The sequence below is a fragment of the Cyprinus carpio genome, chromosome B17 (assembly GCF_018340385.1).
Source record: "Cyprinus carpio isolate SPL01 chromosome B17, ASM1834038v1, whole genome shotgun sequence".
Taxonomy (NCBI): domain Eukaryota; kingdom Metazoa; phylum Chordata; class Actinopteri; order Cypriniformes; family Cyprinidae; genus Cyprinus; species Cyprinus carpio.
In genome coordinates, this window is record NC_056613.1 from 21,791,830 (window position 1) to 21,818,860 (window position 27,031).

Consider the following 27,031-nt stretch of genomic DNA (forward strand, 5'->3'; position numbering starts at 1 on the left):
ACTTTGTCAAAAATAAAAGGCTCGCAGTTGTAAATTTTCATATAGCAAACAAATGACAGCTAGCTGTTTGGAGCAGAGTTTAAAGAATGATGATGAATCATTATCACTGTCCACTTTCTGAAAAATCAAAAGCATGCACAGCGTGAGTTGCTCATCAGTTCTGCTATTTATACACAACTCATGTGCAGTTTGAATCTTATTCTCCCCATTTTATTCCTCTTTTCTCCCAGGTTTTACCAGTTAGGACCCAATATATTATTTCAGTAAAAAAAAATATTTATGTTTCTCCTCACACCTGTGGGTTTTGATTCGGTGCCAAGAATAGTGAGACAACTTCAGTAAAGAGCAACAATGTTAGATGAGTCATAAATAAGCACATATTTTATATTAGCATATTAATTGTTTTTGACAACAATTTGTTTTGAACTTAAAATAAGTCTAATTAGTTACAGATATAAATATAAATGTTCTGCCATATCAGGTAATAAACATACATATTTAGTCAAAACTACAAAATCATTTCACAAATATGTTTCTGTTGCAAAACTTGCTACATTGTAACCAAGGTATTCAAATAGTCTCCATAACAGAAAAATCTCTTGAAATTGTTTTATATTTTTATAACCCTGTCAATATTTTAGTTTGAGCTATCAGTGATATTTCATAAATTCCAAGAGTTATAAAGCCAGTAAAGCATGAGTTCTGTTTTAAATTAACTGCACACACACTTATTGTGTTCACACCAATTTCAAAATGTGCAAAGTGTAAATCAATCTTCTGCACATAGAAAGAGCTGGTTCTACTGCAAAACTACACATCAAACACTTTAGTTTGAGTGTAGAATGTATAAATCACCTTTAGAACTGATCTTTCACTGTCCCGTGTACCCAACAGATGACATCACTTCTTCCTCTTGTGCCTGTACTTCATCATAGCAAAGCACTCACTTTATTACAAAGGAGCGACACGATGAACACTTTCCTTATCAGATCTGCACTGTCTGTTGTGGCTAAATCAGGTAATAGTAAAAAATATGTTGTGCAAGTGATGATTAACAAAAATGTTACTTCCATGTTATAATGATCATTTTATTTTTCAGACATATACTAATCACTAACAAATATTTTATCTTTATGGACAGTGGCAAACCATGCAAAAACTGTTCTGCAAGGACATGATGACCTCATAAAGAACCAAAATGAATCGGCTGTTATCGTCTGTTCTCACAGTATACAGAGCTACAACCGAATGCTGTGGTACAAACAGAGTCAGAACATGCCTGGACTCAAGTTTATGGGATACCTTTTTAGTGGTGAAAATATAGAGCCTGAATTTACAGACAAGATCAAATTGAAGGGAGATGCATCCAGAAATGGCACCCTGACTATCAACAACCTCACATCACAAGACAGCGCAGTGTATTTCTGTGCAGCATATTACACAGTGATATAGATAATGAAACCTTAATACAAAAAGCTCTCTAGTCTGTGCCTCTGCATCAGCTCTGCCTCACCTGCGAAGGGCTCAGGGTTTGATTTGCTGCCAACATTGAGGTGAATTATCTCGTTAAATAACATGTACACAAATGTCTAAGAGTGTTTGAGGAATCCCATATGAGAACAGAACAATCCCACCACATTTTAACCTCATAGTAAGCTAAATTGATACACAAGTTATATACTTAGCATCCTAGAACAGCAGAGGGAGTTCTTTGGTAATGCTAAATCTGGATTTTAAAGAATTATAAAGAATATAAGAATATATATATCATATTATAGTTTTTAAAAATTAATATACATAATACATATTTGCTTGTATGATAAAAAGAGAAAACCATTACTCGTTATTATGATTTTCTCTTTTTTTGTGTAACTCACTAATTTGTTGTCAGTGCCCCCAGAGATGACATCATTTCCTACTAGAACTGCCTTCTTGCATTTACTTCACAGCACTGTCACCAAAAGCAAGATGACTAGCATTATTACAAGTGTTTGTGTTTCTCTAGCATGCCTCACAGGTAACCATATGTCATAGACTTTTGTTTATGTTTATGAATGTTTATTATATGTATTTGTTTTACACTGATTGTCATTGTATATGTCTATTTTTCTCTCATTACAGTTGCATTTTGTAAAACTGCTTTCCAGTCACCTGGTGACCTCATTAAGAACCAGGATGAATCTGCTGTGATCATAAACATACCAGATATTCTAAACTATGACCGTAGTTCTTTGGTACAAAAAAGACATCATGGGCTTCAAGTTCAAGGGGTTTCTTTAATCTCATATATGACAACCCTGAGTTGGAATTTATAAACAAGATCAAACTTGATGGAGTAATGTGTGAGTAATGATTAATTAAAGTAATGTGTTTGTTACATTAATAAGATATAAAGAGCGCTGGTCACTTTAAGAGTTTGGAATAAGCAATGACGCTGACGCTAATGTTTTCACGCAGTTCAGTGATGTAAGTGTTCAGTTTATGCAGTTCAGTAAAGCTGACGAGAACAATAAAAAAGAAAAATAAGTTCAGGTACGAGTCCTCTTTACAGACGTTACACTCTGGTAGAAAATTATGGTAAATTTCCTGCTGAATTATTTACTTAGGTCAAGGTCTACATCAGCATAAATATGTATGTTTGAAACATTTATTCACTAGAATATCTGAGATCATTATGAGTTTACTTGTTTTGTATATAAAGTGATTCAAACATGGATTACCAACGTGGAGAAAAAATTTCTTCACAGCATGGTGTGGCAGGAAATTGCAGCAATTTGTAGGAAGTACCAAGGGTCCATAATAGAAATTGTTAAGTAGGGGAGGTCAGGTGTCAATACTGATAGAATTATATCAAACAAAAACTTTTTTTTTTTTCTCAACAAAGTATTACTCTAGTCTAAATCAACATGTTCAGAGTTCTCCTTGTCTCGCTGCTTTGGCTTACAGGTGACTATTTTTATATTAAATGATGCTAATGATTTCATAACACAGTTAGTTACAATTAAGTATAATGTGCTTTTTTGTTTCTTTTTACAGGTTCTGTTGTTAATGGCAGTGTTAATCAAAGCCCCTCAAATCTAATTAAATTTGAGAGAGACAATGCAGTACTTGTATGCGAATACAAACATACCATCTTACACTAGGATTTTCTGGTACAAACAAATACTTGGCCCATGACTTCATATTCCTTGGATATATCTGGAATAAGAATTCTTACCCAGAGGATAATCTCAATTAAAAAAACAACAACAACAACAACAAAAAAACACTTCCACTCAAGGGCTTGGTTGAATTTCCCGCTAATATTTGTATCCTTCTGTGAGGGTAGCAGTCATGTGGACTAAATATCAATACTAAATTGGAATTTAAACAATATTCATTTCATAAAATATATTCACAGTTGTTTACAGTGATATAGTGCAATCATTATGTATCTTAATTAGAACAGCATGGCCGTGAACGTATGTTTCTCTAATACACATTTAATATATTAAATATCATCTTACTAAGACATATTATTGGGAGATATAGAGTAACATCTGCATTTTATTTCTGCTGTGCTGTTATAAAGATCTCACACTAAATGACTGAACACTCAAAGTCTGTGTGAGGTGTGTCAAAGGCTGGAGAGTGCTGTATAAAAATATTATTGCATAAAAAGATCAGCATTAGTCAACAGGTGGCAGTCTGGTATAACCAATGCACTGTACTGTATATCAGAACACTTGATACAGGTGTAAGCCGAACCCATAGGGAATATTCCCAGATGAAATTAATGTCAGTCTATAGACAGCTGATAGTTGATAACCACAGAAAAGGATGTTGACTTTGACCTCAGTTTGTAGAAGATTTTAATTATAATTACATAGGATTTAATTAAAAAGTTCTTCTGAAATTAAATGAAACCAAGATCTGTATCACATCCAGATGGAGGTGGCTTTACTTCCTGCCAACATTTACCAACAACTGAATTAAGATACAATAACAGAAATGTTTCTTGGTGTGCATAATTCAATTGTTTATCTACAACTGGAGGTTAAAAGAAACAACAACAACAACTTATAGATTCATTTGTTCCCCCAAGTTGAGAATAGCTGAGACATAGCTGACATCACGTCCTCTCACTCATGTCATTAATGTGTAGCAGAAGCACTTGGTGAAAGAAGTCACGATGAACACACTCCTTAGTGCATCTGTATGCATAATGATATTTACAGGTAATAACAACAAACAAATCTGCATTCTATACATGAATATATCCTGTTTTACACTGTTATACACTGTTTTTTTTTTTTCCACAGCTGCCTGTCTTGGTAAAACTGTTCAACAGACGCCTGACAAACTCATCAAGAATCAAGATGAATCTGCTGTGGTCATGTGCTCTCACAAGATATCAACCTATTACCAAATATTATGGTACAAACAAAGTCCAGACATGTTGGGCTTAAAGTTGATGGGATATCTTAATAATGATGCTAAGAATAAAGAGCCTGAATTTGAAAACAAGATCGAATTGGAGGGAAATGGGAGAAATGATGGCACTCTGATTATCAGCAACCTCACACTGACTGACAGTGCAGTGTATTTCTGTGCAGCATATTACACAGTGCTCAGAATCCTCTCTGTCTGATACAAAAACCTCTTTTAAACCGGCTTGCTTCTGTGAAAGGCATATTTATTTCTCTCCACACCTGTGGGTTTTGATTCAATGCCAACACTGAACACAATAGGTCTAACAAATATAGCAAATAATGAAGTAAAAAACAAAAACAAAATATATTTAATCTAAAATAATTCTGTAATTATTTTGTTGTAAAACGAATAACTGTTTTGTTGCACTAATAATTTCGCCATTGTGTGTCTGTGTCAAATTTCCTCGTCCTGTCCTTCCCACTTAAATTTCACTTTAACATTCTGTCACTTGTAGGCAGTTTTTGAATTATACATTTTGCTCATGCATGATCATGACACATCCTGTACTGCCAACTAACATTTTTATCATCACAGATCATGTTTTAACCCATCCAGCCTCAATGTGTCAGCATCCAGCTGACATGATGAGGAACAATATTCTGTTCATCCTGTTGCTACATTGTGAAACACAGTGAAGGTATTCAAACGCAATCTCCATGAAAGACATTATAGAATAAACGATAATAGAAACCAAAAGTTCAACTTACTACATAAATATTTTAGTTTTCTTCTCTGTATTTAAATTTGCAGGTATCAGTGATGTTTCACAAGTTCCAAGTGTTTTAATCGCAGTAAAAGGGAGTTCTGTTCAACTGAACTGCACACACAAAAAGGATTCTTGTTTGTCCAGATGTACTGGTATCGACAGCGTCCAGGACAAACTATGACTCTAATCGTGTTCACAAGCTCTTTGAACAGCAAACATGACAAATTTTTAGTCATTAAAACTTTAGTCATGTGGAGTCAGATGATAGTGCCGTCTATTTCTGCTCAGTCAGACAGCACACAGTGCAGTGAAGTTTGGCAAGAGTTGAACAAACACAGCTGCAAACATAAACATTTACAGTAACAGTGATCAACAGGGGGCAGTGTGATTCCATAAATGTGATCACACAAATCAATGGTTCAGCCATGAATTATTTTACAGATGGATGGATGCCAAATCAGCATTTCTCCACCACCTCAAAGGGTATGTTACATACAACAAAGTTGTTTACTGCAAGGGTCTAATGATATAAACTTTATAAACTTTATGTGCTATAGATGCATAGTGCTTATGAACTGCTGGGAAAACAGACTTGGATTATTGTATACATCCGCAAAGTGATTTGCGTCATCAGCCCATTTCACCGCATGATTTCTCAGACACCATAAAGAGTGCGTTAAAACTGTAGGAGCTTTATAATCGGGCTATTTTAAATTTACATTTATAGCAGTTTTTACTGTACCATCTTTTTTTTGTCTATGAAATATTACATGTGTATGTATATTAGGCCTAATTTATGTACTACTGTATGCACACTCTGAACTGAATCCAGTCCATGAACTTTTCTTGACAGATGGCTATGTCATTGAGCTGAACAATAAAATTGGTTGTGGTCTGATGTTTGTGCTGAACTATTCCTACTTTCATGTTTCCTGTTTATACTGCTTTTCCCCTGTACTATTATAACTTATGATGTCATTTCCTGTTTAACAACTGCTTGATCTTGAATCTATTGAAAGGTTGGGACTCACTCTACAGTACCTCACTGAACTCAACATGACCAGGGCCATTATTTCATGGATTCTGTTACTGCTTTGTAGGCAAGGTATCAAAAGCTCTTACAATTATCTCCATAGTAACTGAAACAATGTAAAACAAATTTTGTTAAATTTTTAACTAAATTAAACTGTTATTTTTCCACAGGAACAGTAGGTGCAGATGATGTTATACAAAAGCCTAAGATTCTTTGGGGACACAAGGATAGTTCTGTTCATATGAACTGCACACACAATAAGGGCTCAACATACAGACTGATGTACTGGTACAGACAGCGGCAAGGACAAACTATGAGACTCATAGCATTCACAACCTCTTACACCGAACCAGAATATGAAGATTCTGAGCTGAATAAATTTGTGGCCAATAAAACGGTTGCTGAGAATGGATCTCTGACTGTTAACAATTTGCAGCCGAATGATATTGCCACATATTTCTGTTCAGTGAGTGAATACACAGTGTATCAAACTCAGGGGAGAGCTGTACAAAAAACAGGTGTCTTAAAACGAGAGATAATTATTGATCAACAGGGGGCAGCGTGATTCAAGAAATTTTTAGTCTACTCACAAATTGAGCTGTTTGCATAAGAGATTTTAATAAATGATGATGAATCATTATCACTGTCCACCTTCTGTAAATCAAAAGCATGCACAATCTGAGTCTCTGCATATAAGTTCTGATATTTATACACAACTCATGTGCAGTTTGAATCTTATTCTCCCCATTTTATTCCTCTTTTCTCCCAGGTAAAAAAAAATAAAAAAATAAAATAAAAAAAATTATGTATGTTTTTATGTTTCTGCTCACACCTGTGGGGTTTTGATTCAGTGCCAATAATAGTGATGAAACTTTAGTAAAGAGCAACAATGTTAAATGAGTCATAAATAAGCACATATTTATATTAAAATTTTTGAACTTTAAATATGTCTAATTAATTAAAAATATAAATATAAATGTTCTGCATATCAGGTAATATATTTAGTCATTTTTTAGTCATTTTGCAGACGCATATGTAAACAAACATATTAAGTCAAAATACAGTTATGTTCATTATGTTCTGTTGCAAAACTTGTTACATTGTGGCCAAGGTATTCAAATAGTCTCCATAATAGAAAAATCTCTTGAAATTGTTTTATTTTTTATGTCCCTGTCAATATTTCAGTTTGAGTTATCAGTGATATTTCATAAATTCCAAGAGTTCTAAAGCCAGTAAAGCATGAGCTCTGTTTAAATTAACTGCACACACACTTATTGTGTTCACAACCAATTTCAAATGTGCAAAGTGTAAACTCAATCTTCTGCACATAGAAAAAGCTTGTTCTACTGCAAAACTACACATCAAACACTTTAGTTTGAGTGTAGAATGTATAATCAACCTTTAGAACTGATCTTTCACTGTATGTGTGTGTACCCTACAGATGACATCACTTCCTCTTGTGCCTGTACTTCATCATAGCAGAAGCACTCACTTTATTACAAAGAGCTGACACGATGAACACTTTCCTTATCAGATCTGCATGTCTGTTGTGGCTAACAGGTAATAGTATAAAATATGTTGTGCAAGTGATAATTAACAAAAATGTTACTTCCATGTTATAATTATCATTTTATTTCAAACATTACCTAATCACTACAATGTTATGTTTTTTTATGGACAGTGGCAAATCATGCAAAAACTGTTCTCCAGAGACCTGATCACCTCATAAAGAACCAAAATGAATCGGCTGTTATCGGCTGTTCTCACAGTATACAGAGCTATGACCAAATGCTGTGGTACAAACAGAGTCAGAACATGCCTGGACTCAAGTTGATGGGATACCTTTATGTTGATGAGAATATAGAGCCTGAATTTAAAGACAAGATCAAATTGGAGGGGGATGCATCAAAAAATGGCACTCTGACTATCAAGAACCTCACACCACAAGACAGCGCGCAGTGTATTTCTGTGCAGCATATTACACACTGATATAGATAATGAAACCTTAATACAAAAAGCTCACTAGTCTGTGCCTCTGCATCAGCTCTGCCTCACCTGCAAAGGGCTCAGGGTTTGATTTGCTGCCAACATTGAGGTGAGATCACGTTTCCTTGTATAGTCCTTGTTAAATGACAGTGTGATTTAATAGATACATGTACAGTACAGCAGTTTCTAAAAGTGTTTGAAGAATCCCATGAGAACAGAACAATCCCACCATATTTTGACTCCATACAGTCAAGTTTTATTCTGAGCATCTCAGAACAGTAGAGGGAGCTGTTTCTCTGGTAATGCTAAATCCAAACAGCACTGCAATTTCTATAACTCATTAATTTATTGCCAGTGCCCCCAGAAATGCATTTAATTCACAGCACTGTTACTAAAAGGAAATATGACTAGCATTATTACAAGAGTTTTTGTTTCAGAAACTGGTTTTCACAAATACAAAGTGTTTTATAAAATGATAAAACTTCACATTTCAGCCTTTACAACATTTTTAAGAAAAGGGAGGAGTCAAAAGGATCAATTATTATATTAAACAATCATTATCAAACAATTATATTAATTTAGTAACATTTAAATATATCTTAGGGCCCGATCTTGCACCCAGCGCAATTGACTTTGTACACCGACGCATGTGTCATTCCTATTTTGCACCGGCGCAAAGCGCGCTTTTTCCCTCCACAGAAGCACGTCGCTAAACTAGTGAATGAACTTGCGCTCCCTGGGCGGTTCAGCGCAAAAAGGAGGCGTGTTCCGGCGCAAACAATCCCTGGTGCTATTTTGCTGTTCCATTAAACAATTGCGCCACTGACAAGAAAAAAACTTAGTCTAAAGTCAGTGGCGCGTTGCGCATTTTTCATTATGCTATTTTAAGGGCGCATGCTTGACCATAATGTATAGCGTGCACAACGCGCATACACTCTGCTCATGTAATCTACACAGATGCAACAGTTATTTTTGCAAATCATAAATTGTTACACTAAAAAAATATTAACACATGAGATGACGGAAATCATTGTGGTGTGCCACGAAGATGTGAAAAAATAGGCATAAATCTAGCTTACAAATTATTCAGGCTAATTGTAGTAATTAAGGATCAGACCTGTTTGCCCAAAAGTGGCAAGACATATATGTACATCATCAGTCTCCTCGGCTGTGAACCGCTCCTGGCGTGCGCCTGGTAAATACGCCATAATAATAGCAATCCATAATGGAACTTGCGCACCTGCTTTTAAAGGGAATGTTGGATGACTCTCTGATTGGTTTATTTCACGTTACGCCCAAACCACACCTATGAAGAATGAAGCTACTTCAGACCAACCCATTTTAGATTTGCGCCGGGCGCAAGAGCCATTTATCCCGCCGGGAAATAGCAACAGCGCCGAGACCCGCCCTTCTATATATATATTTACATTTTAAATATCGTTAACTTCAATAACAACAAAAGACCATCAACTGCTCCTCAATTGTTTAGATTTTTATAATGCATTAACTTTTTGTTCACACTGCATGTTTTCTGCATAAAAATATTGGTTGATTTTCACATTGGTTTGAACAAAAACAGCAGACGGGCTGATTAAAAATGAAGATTCAAGATTTTTTTTCAAGATGTTTTCAAGGAATATCATGTTTGTCCATATTTTAACTTTGTCAAAAATAAAAGGAGTAAATTTTCATTCAACAAATGGAGCTGTTTGGAGCAGAGTTTAAAGAATGATGATGAATCATTATCACTGTCCACTTTCTGTAAATCAAAAGCATACACAGCGTGAGTTGCTCATCAGTTCTGCTATTTATACACAACTCATGTGCAGTTTGAATATTATTCCCCCCATTTTATTCCTCTTTTCTCCCAGGTTTTACCAGTTAGGACCCAATATATTATTTCAGTAAAAAGAATATTTATGTTTCTCCTCACACCTGTGGGTTTTGATTCAGTGCCAATAATAGTGATGAAACTTCAGTAAAGAGCAACAATGTTAGATGAGTCATAAATAAGCACATGTTTATATTAGCATATTAATTGTTTTGACAAAACAATTTGTTTTGAACTTAAAATATGTCTAATTAGTTACAAATATAAATTTAAATGTTCTGCATATCAGGTAATAAACATACATATTTATTCAAAATACAATTACGGTATGTTCAATATGTTTTGTTTCAAAATTTGCTACATTGTGGCCAAGGTATTCAAATAGTCTCCATAATAGAAAAATCTCTTGAAATTGCTTTATTTTTATGACCCTCTCAATATTTCAGTTTGAGTTATTAGTGATATTTCATAAATTCCAAGAGTTTTAAAGGCAGTAAACCACTACAAAACTACAAATCAAACACTTTAGAACACTTATTGTGTTCACTACCAATTTCAAATGTGCAAAGTGTAAACTCAATCTTCTGCACATAGAAAAAGCTTGTTCTTCTGCAAAACTACACATCAAACACTTTAGTTTGATTGTAGAATGTATAATCAACCTTTAGAACTGATCTTTCACTGTCCGTGTACCCTACAGATGACATCACTTCCTCTTGTGCCTGTACTTCATCATAGCAGAAGCACTCACTTTATTACAAAGAGCTGACACGATGAACACTTTCCTTATCAGATCTGCATGTCTGTTGTGGCTAACAGGTAATAGTAAAAAATATGTTGTGCAAGTGATGATTAACAAAAATGTTACTTCCATGTTATAATGATTATTTTATTTCAGACATTACTAATCACTACAAACGCTTTTATCTTTATGGACAGTGGCAAACCATGCAAAAACTCTTCTCCAGAGACCTGACAACCTCATAAAGAACCAAAATGAATCGGCTGTTATCGGCTGTTCTCACAGTATACAGAGCTACAACCGAATGCTGTGGTACAAACAGAGTCAGGACATGCCTGGATTCAAGTTTTTGGGATACCTTTTTGGTGGTGAAAATATATAGCCTGAATTTACAGACAAGATCAAATTGAAGGGAGATGCATCCAAAAATGGCAGTCTGACTATCAACAACCCTCACACCACAAGACAGCGCAGTGTATTTCTGTGCAGCATATTACACAGTGATATAGATAATGAAACCTTAATACAAAAAGCTCTCTAGTCTGTGCCTCTGCATCAGCTCTGCCTCACCTGCGAAGGGCTCAGGGTTTGATTTGCGGCCAACATTGAGGTGAATTATCTCGTTAAATAACATGTACACAAATGTCTAACAGTGTTTTTGAGGAATCCCATATGAGAACAGAACAATCCCACCACATTTTAACCTCATAGTCAGCTAAATTGATACAAAAGTTATATACTTAGCATCCTAGAACAGCAGAGGGAATTCTTTGGTAATGCTAAATCTGGACAGCACTGAAAAATATACATAATTTAGCGATTTTAAAATGCACTTTTAAAGAATTATTAACATACATACATACATATATATAAAGAGAAAACCATTACTGTTTATTATGATTTTCTCTTTTAACCTTTTTTTTGTGTAACTCACTAATTTGTTGTCAGTGCCCCCAGAGATGACATCATTTCCTACTAGAACTGCCTTCTTGCATTTATTTCACAGCACTGTCACCAAAAGTAAAGATGACTAGCATTATTACAAGTGTTTGTGTTTCTCTAGCATGTCTCACAGGTAACCATATGTCATAGACTTTTGTTTATGTTTATGAATGTTTATTATATGTATTTGTTTTACACTGATTGCCATTGTATATGTGTATTTTCTCTCATTACAGTTGTATTTGGTAAAACTGCTTTCCAGTCACCTGGTGACCTCATTAAGAACCAGGATGAATCTGCTGTAATCATATGTACACACAATATAGCAAACTATGACCGTATTCTTTGGTACAAAAAAGACATCATGGGCTTCAAGTTCATGGGATACCTTAATCTTGACTTTAAATACCCAGAGCCTGAATTTGAAAACAAGATCAAACTGGATGGAGATGGAAGAAATAATGGCACTCTGATTATCAACACCCTCACGCTGACTGACAGTGCAGTGTATTTCTGTTCAGCATATTACACAGTGCTCAGAATCACCCCTATCTGATACAAAAACCCTTCTCAGTTCAAACTTTAAATTCAGTGCTTATCAGCAAATTCACTCCCACTCTGCACCCTGGACTTGTGGAGTTTGAATAACTACCAGTAATGAGAAAACAAAGTCTTAGCATTGCACAAATAAATTGTTCCTTCCTTCATATAAAACTGATTAGTTTAAAATAGACTTCTAATAGACTGAATGCAGTACCCTCTGAAATGAATTTCAAAATGTGACAACAGAAACAAAAAATTTACTTTCTTTAGGATGGTGCCATAAAATAAATAAATAAATAATAATAATAATAATAATAAAAACCTTTTGTTATGTGAAAGGACATAGGACAAAATAAATGAAGGATCTGGAACCTGTATATGTGCTGTATATAAGTGCTTACATTTCTGCAAAACTCAAAAAAACGTTTTTATGCATACAAATCGCTGCAGTTACCAGTTGAAATAAACACTAGAGGCAGTAAAACTCCCACAACTTTTATTTTTTTTCACATGTATGATTTGCAGGTCCACAATTAAGAATAATAAAGCCTAATTTTCGCATAATTACATTATGTTAAGGAATATTATGTTATGAATGCAAAACAATTTTAACATGCTGCGAGATTTGAAAACTGGTGCATTTGTAGGTAAGTGTCACATATCAAGCTTTATATGCATGAGTTTTTTTCTATTTCAGTAGGTTTGCTCGGTAGCTCACGGGATTGTTAACAGTATCAGGTAGGTTTAGGGTTGGGTTTGGTGTAGGGGATATTTCCAGCAAGATACAGCATTAATTTTCAGCAACACTCCTCGAATATTTGAATTATGAACCACCGCAATACGTACCTGAAGCAATGTAATACAAATACAGCAATATGTGCCTATATCAAAGTAACAAATACGTGCCAGGGTCACATATTGAATCTGCGTTTCACTTTGAAACTGCAGTGAAATGTGCAGTAAGGTACGTAAAAACAAAAGTTAAATAAATAAATCAATAAAATCCTGCACATACAGTATTTAAAATAAAAATAAAAGTAGTGCTCCTTGTTTTGTGGAATTAAACTCAATTCATTGCTAGCACTAACCAGAGAGATACACATATACAGGACTTAGTACAATGAGACTTTATGTATCTTTTATGTCATAGTCCTTTATTATAGAGTAAGGACCTAGATATATATTTATTAAATCACACAATATATCTGTAAAGTATATTTATAAGCAGGCCTTTACAGTACATCATAATATTGGTGTATGGCAGTTTTTGTTGCTATTTTTAATACTATAAATAATGATGCTTTTCAGCATCGTCATTAAAATAATCTTAACATCTGCAGATCGTTCTGTTGGAGAAATTAAATGCCTTTTGTTTTCATTGTAACTAAAACAATATCACGTTTTCTTCTGGATTTAATTCATACTCTAGCACACTCACTCACCACATAAACATAATATTTGTAATATTATATTATTTGTTTAATAATATTTATTATATATTAATATTTATTTGCTTCTATATCAATAACATGCATCACAGATAATGTAATATATTTTGAATTAACAAACCTTTTTAAATGAAACATACAAATTTTAGTTCAATGTACTGCAAATTAAATGTTAAATTTTCTGCAAGTATTTTAATATTTGCCACAGTATCTCAAAATTGTGAGGCAATTATCTCTTCAATCTCTTCATTCATGGCAGGAAATTGTTGTAATTTTAAAACTTGTGTGTAGGAGGCGCTAAGGGTCCATAATAGAATCTGTAAACAAATTCTAAGGGCGTGGTAATGTTGCAACACTACAGTATAGAAATGAGGAATTATATCGAACTGAACATTTTTTCCCCCCAGAATATTTTTCCAGTCTAAATCAACATGATCAGAGTTCTCCTTGTCTTGCTATTTTTGCATACAGGTAAAAATGGTATATTACAGTTAATACGTAATACAATAAGGCAATAATAGTGTTTTTATAACATGTACCCTTGTGTTTCTTTTTACAGGTTCTGTTGGCAGTGTTCAGCAAAGCCCCTCAAATCTAATAAAATCAGAGAAAGACAATGCAGAACTTGTATGTGAACACAGCATAGCAACCTACACTATGATTTTCTGGTACAAGCAAACACAAACAAACCATGGATTTACATTACTGGGATATATCTGGAATAAAAACTACTTTCCAGAGGATAATTTTAGTAAAAAAATCCAGCTGGATGGAGATGGAGCCAAGAATGGTTCCTTAAAAATCCTCCAACTTGAAGCCAGTGACAGTGCAATGTACTACTGTGCAGCTAGTTTCCACAGTGTGATGAGCAGTCATGCCACAATACAAAAAGCTCTGAAAGCAGCAGTGCTGCACAATTAACCACAGCAGCTCTTTTGCACCTGCTGAAGCACTTGGTTGAATTTCCTGCTAATATTTGCATCCTTCTGAATTGAAAACTTAAACAGGTGATACTAAATACATGCAAGTAATAACTGGCTATCTAGTATTGTTTTGTTAAAACATTGTATATTTGAATTAGCATTAATTTCATTTGATTTTATTCATTAATATTTCTTTCTACATTCAGTATTCTTGGTAAAAGTGTTCTCCAGACTCCTGATATCCTGAAGAAAGAAAATGAGTTTGTTGAGATCAAGTGTTCTCACAGTATACAAAACTACTATATGTCATATAGTGGTAGAAACAAAGCCAGAGCATCACAGACCTTCAACTCATGAGTCACATTAATGTTAAACAAGAAACCACAGAGCCTGAGTTTAATGTTAAGATCAAACTGGATGGAGATGGAAGAAATAATGGCACTCTGACTATCAACTCCCTCATGCTGACTGACTGAGTGCAGTGTATTTCTGTGCAGCATTTGACACAGTGCTCAGAATCACACAAAAACCCTCTTGTGCTGTATAAGTTTATCAGTAACTGCAAATTCAGTTTAACTTTACACCTGGGTCTGTGGTTCAAATAAATACAACACACATCAGTATCTTAGCAATACAGAGGGATTAATCATTCTGACATACAGTAATAATATTAAATATTAAAACTAATAAGTAATCATTATCATTATTAAATGTATAATTTGCACGAAAAAAGATAAACGAATTTAGCAAATGTACATACATATTGGAAAAAATATTGTGGGTAATATGGCTAGTGTGCAGTCAAGATGTAGTAGTTATTATAATCACTTGGAGGAGCTCTTGATTAATTTATGTGCAAATTATGTTGCACGAACCACTTTGAAATGTTATTGCATTGCTCAGTAACAATTCAGAATTAAAATGCAAAACACATATCACTTTATTTACTGCTCTGTGTTTACTTGCACGACAATCAAAGCACCATTACTTAGTAGTGCATTTATAATATTTGAGATGTAAATTTGGTCAAATGGCTTTTGCTACACAAATGATGTTAAAAGGAATAGTTTCCGTAAAAATCATAATTATGCAGGTTTGGAGCTTACATGAGGGTATGTAAATAACAGAATATAAATTTTGTGGTCAACTATCCCTTTAACTGCTCCCAGCCATTCAATTTCCATTGATTTCCTCTTTGCAGATGTTATTTGATTAAGGATTTTTCCGCCTAGCTTGTTTGCATCCACATACTAATATTTGCTCTGCTTTTGTAGTTGTGGATTTTGAACACACCCAGAATATTCTACACCCCTTTTGATGTAATGAAAACCCAGATTCAGTGGTAACACCTCTCCGGTTAGTGACAGCACATAAGACATGTCACATTTTGTCTTGGAGAATCAGAAATTGTCATGCTGTTGGCATTATATTGAAACCAGGTGCCAAGATGAATCCAGGGTTAGTTTTTCTCTCATCATATCACTTCAGTGGATCACAGGTATTTGACAATCTCAATGAAAAAGCATTGAAATCAAATCTAACATGCACTCATATTAACTATATATTCTATATTTTCCATACTTCTTTTGTCAGGTTTTGCAGATGTAAATGCTGTTTACACAGTCACCAAACTTTATGCTCGCTGCTAAGGAAAATGCCACTCTCAACTGCAATCACACTAAAGGTGATACTTATAACACAATGTACTGGTTTCGTCAGCATCAAGGAAAAACTATGGAGCTCATAGTGTACACAACAAGTTTTGGCACTGTGGAATTTGGAAAGCTGGAAAAAACGAAATACTCAGTCAAACATGAATCTGCTGCCAAGGGTGTTCTTACTGTGATAAGTCTGGAGTCTGATGACAATGCGCTGTATTTGTGTGCAGTGAGTGAACACAGTGAAGCAGAATCATTTCACAGATGTACAAAAACCCACCTTTTTAATCTGTCATGACAACTGATATAAAAGATCACACAGACAGGTGGCGCTCGTGTTTGTCACAATGCAGCCTTATAGAAGGACTTAGATCTTTATGTATTTTACATGACATACCTGTAAACTCACAGCTAGCACATTCTCACAACAAGTAAACATGATCAGGACTGTCCTCAGTGTTTTTTTTTTTCTCATCTGTCTCTCAGGTAGAAAATATTTGACTATACACATCCTTCACATTTTTTTTTTACAAAGTCATGGTTTTTCCACTATTTAATAAACAGCTAAGTATTATTATTATAAATTAAAATGAATAAATAATTATTCAATAAAAGCATAAACAGGACTGTATGAAATTATTAACATATTTCCACCTTTTTTTTAAAAAGATATTTCAAATAGTAAAGATATCCATCAGACTCCCAAAGATCTGATCAAGGATCCTGAACAATCTGAAGACCTCCACTGTTCTCGTAGTTCATCTTACAATGTCATGCTCTAGTACAAACAAAAGCGTGGCAAAAGTTTGGAGTTGCTTGGATATCTTGTGGGTTCTAGTGATGCAGTTGAGGATAAGTTCAAAAATAAAATCAAAATATCAGCCTGATAAGGATCTTTATTTTTTTTTTTTTTCATTTGAAAGCTCCGCAGCCTCAGACCCCAATAAAAAAATAAAGTCATAGAGGATTGAACCTCAGTGAGTTTACATAATTCTTTTTTTTTTACTAATTTATTTTAATTAAACTTCTAATTTTAAACAAACAAACAAACAAACAAAAATCTGGTTATTCATTTTATAGTTTAAAATGTGAACAACAGAGGGCAGTGTTGTAACTACAAATATTTTAGATTTTACCCCAATATGACATCCTCTGTAAAAGATGGAAACATTTCTTATATCTCATACATAATCCCGTTCTCTTTCCACTGGCATGTAATAGCACACATCACTTTGTTCTTAAGGAAGAGTAACTTGTGTCAACATGAGTCAACTTCTGATTAATTTATGCAACCTCTATTTGTTCTCCACTCTGGATTCAGGGTATGTATTGCTATTATTATTATTATTATTTTTAAATATATTACATTCATGTACATATATGATATTAGCTACAGTACATCACAAACCCAATCTATAGAGATGAAATTCATGATCACTGCTTAAACTGCCTCAATCATTTCATCTTTTTTTTTTTTTTTTTTTTTTTAGGTTCCACTTTGAGTGACTAAGTTGTTCAGAATCCTTGTGACGTGATAGTGAATGTTACAGATTCTCCAGAGCTGTAGTGTTCCCATTGCATCTCAAGCTATGACCGTATCCTGTGGTATAAACAAACCTGGGATGGACAGCTTGTTTTATTGGGATAGCTCCTTGGTATATTCCATAATTAAGAGTCTGAAGTCAAAACAAATTAAATTTAGATGGTGATGGAAATAAAAATGGCAAATTAACAAACAATCCCTGGAGTTTAATGATACTGTCACATATTTCTGTGTAGCATCTACACAGTGCCACACATTTGGTGTATCATTTCTACAAAAGCCGGCTGACGGGCTACAATTGACCACAGAATGCTTATCGACTCACCTTTGAATTGCAGTTTTAACGTGGATTTCGCTCCAAACATCTGCTGAGTCTGATGTCACAACCTATGTCTCTTACCTCAAATGACTTCAGTTCAGACTCTAACTCATTCAATATGATCAGAGTTTTGGTTGTGGTTATTGCTTCTGTGTTCTGGCAAACAGGAAATTCACTGGCGACCAGCATCATTAATACCCAACAAATTTATACACTTTGACATAATTTATAATGATTGCATTGTTTCCTTTTGTCCGGGACCTGTTAGCAGTAAAGTTCACCAAGTACCTCCAGATCTACTGCTGAATCTTTATGAAACACTGCATGTCAAGTGCAGCCACAACATTAATGATTATGTCACTTTTCTGTGATATCAGCAGCTGATTGGTGCTCCAGACCTTAAACTCATCAGATATGTGTATTATAAAATACCAGCTATTGAGCATGAATATACAGAGCTCTTTGAAGTGAGGGGAGAAGCAGATCTTTACTCTCTAAAATTAAGACAAACTCAAGACAATGGCATGTACTTCTGTGCTTCACGTGCACAGTACTAAAAATGTGCATTTTACCTCACAAAAACCCTCAGAGATCTGATCTGTTAAACACAACATCCTACACATTTGCAAAGATCACAGTCTATGAATTGTATTCCAACAGCCTTGATGTTATGCATCAGTTAGAATGAAACGGCGTAGTTTCCTATCAGTTGGGGGCAGTGTGTCTTCATGCATCACTTATGACACTCTGGTAGTTTTATATACTCAGTGAATGCACGTCAGACCTGTCACTACTTCTATAAGCCCCCACTCAGAATGTTCCTGAATCTGTTCATATACATAAGTTTGATGCTATCAGTCTCAGGTAATGTTAATATAATTTATATGTCATAATACACTTCCTAATAATACAAATTTAGGTTTGTAGTTGTGATTTCTGTTGTTTTTCTGTAGGTTTGTAATTGTGATTTTTGTTTTCACAGGTGAAAAGGGTGACATGACTGTTCACCAGAAACCTTACAATCTGATAATAAATTACGGCGAATCTCCTGAAATTAAGTGCTTCCACAAAATCCCAGGCTATGACCGCCTGTTGTGGTACAAGCAATCCCAGAGTGAAGAGTTAACATTCATGGGATATCTACTTGGTGACACTGGATACTCAGAAAAAGCTTTCCAGAACAAAATTAAAATACGTGGTGATGCAAATAATTTTCATGGCTCTTTAACTCTGATCAATTCTACATCAGAAAACAGTGCTGTTTATTTCTGTGCAGCCTATTACACAGTAACACTAAAATTTGTTCCTCCCTTACAAAAACCCAGTATTAAGAATTATTGTTTATAGTCCTACACCTGTGATAAACCACTGCTAGATAATATAATGCTCTTTTTCAGAGCCTAGTGAGTTCCCTTCCTACTTACACAGGCAGCTGCCATCTGTGACGTTCTGATAAAAACCAAGCTTTACATTTAAATGATTTTGAACACTCCATATGAATAACTTCATATGAAGTGACTCACCTACAACTGATTTCAATAGTATGATTATTTTGCTAGTGAAACACACACCACCTCTAAATGTGTTCTGTCCAATTAAAACTTTCCAAACAGATGAAAAATTCCTTACTTAGTCTTAGTGTATATGCATGACATTTGTTTTCTGTTGTTGTCTGTAATGGCCAAATACATTTTAAATTACTAAAAATTATAGTTCACCCAAAAATGAAAATTTGATGTTTATCTGCTTACCACCAGGGCATCCAAGATGTAGGTGACTTTGTTTCTTCAGTATCACACAGACCAAGATTTTTAACTCAAACCGTTGCAGTCTATCACTCTTATAATGTAAGTGGATGGAATCATGGATAAAACATACAATAAAACTAAAAAAAAAAAAACATACACAAACGAAACAAACTTAAACTCTGCGGCTCGTTGACGATACATTGATGTGTAAAGACACAAAACTATCAGTCTGTGCAAGATTCACACAATGTCTGAACTGTTAGAACTCTCCTGAGCGTGTCCTCCTGAGTGCATTCTCAGCAGCAGGCACAAGAGGAGTTTGAATTTGTTGAAATTTGTTTTTTATAACCAGTAGGGGACTCCTTTGAGCTTAAATAAAGTTACTGATCACGTGGAGGGAAACAGGCTTTATAAAACAGAGCATTGAGTTTGTGTTCGTTTAAAGTGTTTCATTCTACACATCCTGTTCAAACCTCACACACACTGCTGTTCATTCATGTCATTCCTCCAGCACTGAAGCATCAACATGATATTTACAGTGTGCTTGATTTATTTAGCAGCACCTCCATTCTGGGTCTCAGGTAAAATATTTCATTGTTTATTGTCTTAATTTGTTCCTCCAGTTATTGTTTTTTCTGCTTACTTCTACTACTAGCCAAATACACCTCTGTCTGTTTTCAACAGGAGAATCACTAAGTGATCAAGTTCATCAGAATCCACCTCATCTGATAACAAATGCTGAAAAAACAGTTCAGCTCAGCTGTTCTCACACCATTTCAGACTATTACACAATATTATGGTATCAGCAGCTGAAGGGTGATAGTGCTTTAAATCTTATTTGTGTATATGTGTATTATAAAGATCCAACCACCGAAAACCAATATAAAAATCAGTTCAGCATTAAAGGAAATGGTGCAGAATCCTCTACTCTTAATGTAACATTAAAAAGGGAACATGTTGGGAGTACTGCAGTATATTACTGTGCTGCCAGTAAAGCACAGTGTGGAAAATCCTTTAATCACTCTTACAAAAACCTTCTGCTAAACCCTGTCACCACAACATTATTAGCACCTGAATGCACCCATACACCCCAAACATGATCACTCAGTGCACCCATATTAAGTTGTTGTATGATTAATTTTATATGCTATTATGTCTCTAAGCATTTAATTCATATATACAATTATACATTTTATTGTTTTTAAAATTATTTTATATAATTCAGCTATCTCCATTGCTGTTAATTGCTTGCATTATCCGTTACTTATTATTTTATTTTGACACTTGTATTTTTTAAAGTGTAAAGTGAAATTGATGATGCAGTCACTGTAATTCTTGTCATGCATCTACAAAGTACATGCGTTAATTTATTTATTTATTTTTGAAGGAGGGAAAAAGCTGGGAGAAGGATTTTAAGCAGAGAGCATCAGCTGTGAGCTGTAACAAAATCTATAACCTCAACAAAAACATGCAGATTCACATCTAACATCTGCTCATCTGTCAATGTATGAAATTCTACATTACTATAGGGATGAGTGGATAACGTATTTCTATAAAAAATTTTTTGTATTTTTATGTTAGTTCATGCACATAATTTAAACTATTCACACGTTAAAAAAAAAATCTAAACATGTTTTAGTTCATTAACCTTCAAGTAGTCTAATTTATGAACTTAATTTATAGTCCTTTAGAGTTGATTTGTTGAAATTGTTTTTATTATAACCAGTAGGGGTCTCCTTTGAGCCTAAATAAAGTTACTGATCACGTGGAGTGAAACAGTCTTTATAAAACAGAGCATTGAGTTTGTGTTCGTTTAAAGTGGTTCATTCTTCACATCCTGTTCAGACCTCACACACACTGCTGTTCATTCATGTCATTCCTCCAGCACTGAAGCATCAACATGATATTTACAGTGTGCTTGATTTATTTAACAGCACCTCCATTCTGGGTCTCAGGTAAAATATTTCATTGTTTATTGTCTTTATTTGTTCCTCCAGTTATTGTTTTTCTGCTTACTTGTACTACTAGCCAAATACACCTCTGTCTGTTTTCAACAGGAGAATCACTAAGTGATCAAGTTCATCAGAATCCACCTCATCTGATAACAAAAGCTGAGAAAACAGTTCAGATCAGCTGTTCTCACACCATTACAGACTATTACATAATATTATGGTATCAGCAGCTGAAGGGTGATAGTGCTCTAAATCTTATTGGGTATGTGTCTTACACAAATCCAACCACTGAAGGCCAATATAAAATTCAGTTCAGCATTGGAGGAAATGGTGCAGAATCCTCTACTCTTAATGTAACATTAAAAAAGGAACATGTTGGGAGTACTGCAGTATATTACTGTGCTGCCAGTAGAGCACAGTGTGGAAGATCCTTTAATCACTCTTACAAAAACCTTCTGTTAAACCCTGTCACCACAACAACATTATTAGCACCTGAATGCACCCATACACCCCAAAAACATGATCACTCAGTGCACCCCATCTTAAGTTGTATGATTAATATTGTATATATATATATATATATATATATATATATATATATATATATATATATATATATATATATATATATATATATATATCAGCGGGCACTTTATTAGGTAAACATATCCACCTTTTTCCTCAATGTGGAAGTAAGCCTATGGGTGAGACTTCTGTTTCATTAGCCGCTATAGGTAAACAATGAGGAGAATAACAACGTGCAGTAAACGGTAAAATTGTTTGCAGTACAAACCAGGGCTAAGTTTCCAAAAAGCTTTGTAAGACTAAGAAGTTCGTAAAAACGATCATACGACTGATCTTAATATTACGGTCTGTTTCCCAAAAGCATCGTAACTTAAGTAGCACTTGAAAAACAACGAAGATCTACGAGTGCTCTGGACAAACCGCAAATCCCAAATTCCATCGTAAAAAGGCAGATTTATGCAGTCACCTTCAGGACACTCGGCAGATTGCACCTTTAACTTGATTCAAGTGCAATGTGATTATAATATAAGGATTTGATTGTGCTTTATTGTACACTTTATGACTTGTTTTCTTTATTTTTTTTTATTCATTTATAAATGAAATAATTAAAAGGGACAGAAAAAATTGAAATACACATCTAAATTAAATGATTGAAAAAAAAAAAACGAATAAAAGAAATAATGTAGGAAATGCTTCAAAGACTGGGGGGAAAAATATGTCAATGTCAATGAAGTGCACGAAAACCAGCTATGTATTAAACCCAGAAATTACGTCTCTCTCTCTCTCTCTCTCTCTCTCTCTCTCTCTCTCTCTACTGTATATAAAGTACATTATATATAATTATGTAAAGTATAATATTATAAACTACAATATAATATAATATTGTATTGTATTATAGTTATTATATCCAAGTTGTCTGTCTGGATCGCAGCATTAGGTTACCGTCAATAATAAACGATCGTGTACTACAATTACGAACCATTTTATAAGGTGACATTTCAGCACTTGACAAATGGATAGTGACTCCTAAGTAGCACTTAAAGCACAGCTACGTGCGATTGCTTTATGTGCATTGTTGGGAAACGCACGTGAAACAATAACGAACGATCGTAAAATTACTCGTAGAAAACGCTCTTAAGCGCTAAGATCAATCGTTATCGGGAAACCGGCCCAGTGTGTTCTTAATTAAGATAACAGATTAAAATAATATGATAGGGCACATCAATTGTCAATATCAAGCAGCAAAATGAACTGATTTGTACAGCTAAAAATAGCTGGACGCAAATTAGACCAGAAGCTACACCCATAGAATTTACAAATGGCGGTGCCCATTTTTACTCCAGGAAAAAAGATGGATTCAATTTCTTGGTAAAACAAATTTCTAATCAGCCAATCACATGGCAGGAACTTAATGCATTTAGGCATCTAGATGTGGTGAAGATGACTTGCTGAAGTTCAAACTGAGCATCAGCATGGGAAGGAAGAGGATTTAAGTGACTTTGAACGTGGAATTGTTGTTTGTGCCAGACGGGCTGGTCTGAGTATTTCAAACACTGCTGATCTACTGGGATTTACACACATAACCATCTCTAGGGTTTACAGAGAATGGTCTGAAAAAGAGAAAATATTCAGTGAGCAGCAGTTGTGTGGACAAAAATGCCTTGTTGATGTCAGAGGTCAGAGGAGAATGGTCAGACTGGTTAGAGATGATAGAAAGGCAACAGTAACTCAAATAATCACTCGTTACAACCAAGGTATGCAGAATATCATCTCTGAACACACAATACGTCAAACCCTGAATCAGATGGGCTACAGCAGCAGAAGACCACACCGGGTGCCGATCCTGTCAGCTAAGAACAGAAAACAGAGGCTACAATTCACACAGGCTCACCAAAATTGGACAATAGAAGATTGGAAAAACGTTGCATCCAAAAACTCTTTCCAAAATGTATGCTATTCATTTACTATAGTAGCTTGTAACAGCCAAATACATTTTAAATTACTTAAATGTGTAAATAAAGTGAACCTGGCATGCTCTTCTTTGAGTGCGTTCACATATGTGTCAAAATTCTGCCCTGAATCTATTCAAGTGTTGACCAAAGTCTGAAAGGTAATGTAATCAAATGGGAGGTGACTGTTTTTGCTCTATTCAGGACAATATGTAACCTGTTAATGGAAACCTACATGTGTTCATTTCCCCCTTTCTTTTACAAAGCAACTCCATAGCATCTGGTTTAATCAGTATATGAGAAACTCCTCAATGACTGAGTTTTTTGAAGGAGGGACTAATCTATTCCAGCATTATATTTCCATTCCACTAGATGTCCTCACATGTATTTATAGTGGCTGAGTTTCTTTACATCACTCATAAAACAAATAATGTTTGGTTTTCTGATTTTGCTTTTGTTCCTTCCATTAGGTAAACACAAATAACTTTTTTACATTTTCTTTTTTTTTTTTGGAATCATTGAGAATAATTGCTTTTAATGTAAATTCCTTCCTTCTGTTCTCATCTTCTTTTACAGATTTGGGATTAGAGCAATCACCTCATCTCTTTGTAACTGAGGATCTCAATGTGACCCTAAAGTGTTCGCAGATTGGAACATCACATAACAGCATGTACTGGTTCAGAAAAACACCCACTGAACCATTGGAGCAGATAGTGCTTTTCTTTGTTAAAACAGAAAGCTGGGAGAAGGATTTTAAGCAGAGAGCATCAGCTGTGAGGAACGGGGCATCTTTAGACCTGACTCTTGCCAAAGTACAGCACTCTGACAGTGGTGTTTATTACTGTGCAAAGCAAGAGGCACATCAGTGTAACCCAATCTATAGCCTCAACAAAAACATGCAGATTCACATCTAACACCTGTTCATCTGTCAATGAATGAAATTCATTACTATAGGGATGAGTTGATAAGGGATGTTCAGTCTCACGTGAGATTTCTCAGTTGTCAGTAGTAAAACAGACGTTAACAAATCAAAGCATGTTTCAGCCCATTAACGTATAGTAATCTAATTTATGATTTTTCTTGACACAAACTGAACTCAATTTAGAGTAGATTTAGAGCTGTTGACAGTCAAATTGTTGAAATTATTATAACCAGTAGGGGTCTCCTATGAGCCTAAATAAAGTTACTGATCGTGGAGTGAAACAGGCTTTATAAAACAGAGCATTGCGTTTGTGTTCATTTAAAGTTCCTCATTCTACACATCCTGTTCAGACCTCACACACACTGCTGTTCATTCATGTCATTCCTCCAGCACTGAAGCATCAACATGATATTTATAGTGTGCTTCATTTATTTAACAGCACCTCCATTCTGGGTCTCAGGTAAAATGTTTCATATTTTATTGTCTTTATTTGTTCCTCCAGTTATTGTTTTTCTGCTAACTTGTACTACTAGCCAAATACACCTCTGTCTGTTTTCAACAGGAGAATCACTAAGTGATCAAGTTCATCAGAATCCACCTCATCTGATAACAAATGCTGAGAAAACTGTTCAGCTCAGCTGTTCTCACACCATTACAGGCTATAGAATGATATTATGGTATCAGCAGCTGAAGGGTGACAGTGCACTAAATCTTATTGGATATGTGAATTACAAAGATCCAACCACTGAAAACCATAAAACTCAGTTTGCCATCGGAGGAAATGGTGCAGAATCCTCTACTCTTAACATTACATTAAAAAAGGAACATGTTGGGAGTACTGCAGTATATTACTGTGCTGCCAGTAGAGCACAGTGTGGAAGATCCTTTAATCACTCTTACAAAAACCTTCTGTTAAACCCTGTCACCAAAACATTATTAGCACCTGAATGCACCCATACACCCCAAACATGATCACTCAGTGCACCCATATTAAGTTGTTGTATGATTAATATTATACGCTATTATGTCTCTAAGCATTTAATTCATATATACAATTATAAATTTTATTGTTTTTAAAATGATTTCATATATAATTCAGCTATCTCCATTGCTGTTAATTGCTTGCCTTATCCGTTACTTATTATTCTTTGTATTTTTTAAAGTGTAAAGTGAAATTGATGATGCAGTCACTGTAATTCTTATCATGCATCTACAAAGTACATGCGTTCAATAAATAATTAATTAATTATTTTTTTTTTTTTTTGAATGAGGGACTAATCTATTCCAGCATTATATGTCCATTCCATTAGATGTCCTCACAGAAAACTATAGCTACTGAGTTTCTTGTCTCATAAAAACTAAAATCTTCTTCTATTATGTAAACAAAAATAACTTATTTAAATAGTTTTTTATTTATTATTATTTTTTTTTAAGAATCATTGAGACTAATTGTTTTTAATTAAAATCCCTTCCTCATTTTCTCTCCTTGCTTTACAGATTTGGGATTAAAGCAATCACCTCATCTCTTTGTAACTGAGGATCTTAATGTGACCCTAAAGTGTTCCTAGATTGGAACATCACATAACAGCATGTACTGGTTCAGAAAAACACCCACTGAACCATTGGAGCAGTGCATTTCTACATTAAAACAGAAAACTGGTAGAAGGATTTTAAGCAGAGAGCATCAGCTGTGAGCCGTAACCCAACAAAAGCATGCAGATTCACATCTAACTCCTGCTCATCTGTCAATGAATGAAATTCTACATTACTATAGGGATGAGTGGATAA